Source organism: Tupaia chinensis, unplaced genomic scaffold, assembly GCF_000334495.1.
Source record: "Tupaia chinensis unplaced genomic scaffold, TupChi_1.0 Scaffold000320_2, whole genome shotgun sequence".
Classification (NCBI taxonomy): domain Eukaryota; kingdom Metazoa; phylum Chordata; class Mammalia; order Scandentia; family Tupaiidae; genus Tupaia; species Tupaia belangeri.
The window spans coordinates 180,298-182,528 of NW_006159814.1; positions in this window are offsets into that span (position 1 = coordinate 180,298).

Below are 2,231 nucleotides of genomic sequence, written 5' to 3' on the forward strand. Positions count from 1 at the left end.
TAGCCATTACGCCAACTGCTGGTCCCCAGTTTTTTGAAATTTTGAAAGTTGTTTATTAACTGTCAAGAACTATGGAGTATGAACAAAAATGTTTTGATATGTTAAGTAAACGTTGTGAAAAAATGTAAAAAAATGATTTTAAAAAAGCTGCATAATGTTAAAATAGTTATAATTCTCCTTTTAAAAGATATCTATACTTTTGGGGCCAGCAGTTAGCGTAATGGCTATGTTGCTGAACTCCCATGTAGTCGACCGCGGTTTGAGTCCTGGACCCGGTGGCTTAAACTCATGCTGGGCACATGTGAGTGCATGCCCAAGATCCTGAGAAGAGAATGGAGAAGGGATTGCTGCATGGCCATCCCCCCTGGTGGGTGATTTCTCGCTTTCTATCTTTCTGTCTCTCTGTGTCTTTCTGTCGAGCACACGTTCCCTATAGCAAAAACCTCTCCAAAAAAAAAAAAATCTATACTTTGTAATAAGGTTATTACTATATCAACAACTCAAGTTTCATATCTTCCATTAAGATGCTGTTTTTTGTTTTTTTCGTTTTTGTTTTTTCATTTGTTCATTTTGAGGGGAGGTTCCTGATGTCTCCTGAGGATCCAGAATCTTTGCAAAGGCCTTCCCCATCCCACACTTGTCCCCTTACAAACAATCTGAGACATGACACCTGTCTGTAGTGGAATGCATTCTTGTTTCTATTACAAATTCATGAAAGTAAAGCATGTATAAAAGAAGCTGTCAGAGTTTCCACAGAGACAGGCTCTTTTCAAACTTCATATCATGTCTATTCAGATCTGGGTTTTGCAAATTTGGAGTCTGTCATCTTGTGATGAAAACATGACTTTGATAAGCTGCCTAGGTCACCCAAGGGCTGGAACAGATGATCTCTTTTGCAATCAAGATGGTTTAAGAGAGTCCAGCCATCTGTTTCAACCTGGCACTCTCGAGGTGGCTGTGTATTGGCGGGATCACCATGTTCCAAACCCATAGCTTTGCAAGGTCATGTACTCAATGTCATCAGATCTTCCAGAGCAAATAGGGCTTTGAGGGGGCTAATTCCCAGTAATCAAACTCACAAAATGCTGATGGATAAACCTACCTAAAAAATGTGTTTGTAAGGATTAAATGAGAGAGTAGACATAAAAGTTACCTCTGGCCTGGCACATACAGTAAGTGTACTGTAAATGCTGTCTTTTGTTTTAGCCAGTGACCTCTCAGACACAGTATTTGTAGAACAAAAGAAATACTATCAAGTATTTACTCTTGATGGCTCCCTCCCCTAGATTCTAAAATCCACACAGAACATCCTTCTATCAGGCAGTCCATCATGATGTGATAAAATAGGTCACTTTTTAAAAAGTTCCAAGGCGGCCCTGGCTTTTGACAGAAAGTGGATGAATATGGAAGATTTACTGCTGGGTGAAGCAAGCCAGGCTATAAAGGAGAGACATTGTATGTCTCCACTTAATATATACGGAGTGTCCACAGTCTATGACTGAAACTGAATGACTAAGGATATAGAAACATAGTAAATGGTTGTGAATACAAGATACGGTGTGGGAAGCGGGCAGGTGAAGGAGTAGAGTCTGAGGAAGGACATTAAGGAGAAAAAAAACCAGAGAGGCAAAGCATTTATGGGACAAAGAAATGGATTGAATGTATAAAAGAGATGGAAATAAAATAAAATAAAATAAAATAAAATAAAATGAAATAAAATAAAATAAAATAAAAAAGTTCCAAGGCTAGTTCCATGGCCCGGCAGTAGGAGCAGTCAGATCCCATATGGCCAACTACATGGTTTGAGTCCCAGACCTGGTAGCTTGAGAAACATGCTGGATGTGTGAGTGTGTGTGTGTGTGTGTGTGTGTGTGTGTGTGTGTATGTGTGTGTGTGTACACACATGTGCGTCCAAAATCCCAAAAGCAGGGAGAAATGGACGCGAGGGGATTGTGGCATAACCTTTCTCTATGGCGAGAGTGGGAAGGGCCTTTTCCTCTTCTCTTCTGTTTCTCTCTGGTGAGCACAAGGACCTTCTAGAAAAAAATATCTGGTCCTAAAGATACAACTGACCCTTACTCTAGAGGAACTCTGGTCTTTTGATCAGCTCAAGAGGTGCTTTTATTTCTTGATCATATTTGGCAGAGCTATTTGCCCATGTTTACTGCTGTGTTTGAACAGCTTAACTTCTGCGTATGGCTCATCTAAGCCATTTCATGTTGATTCTTGTT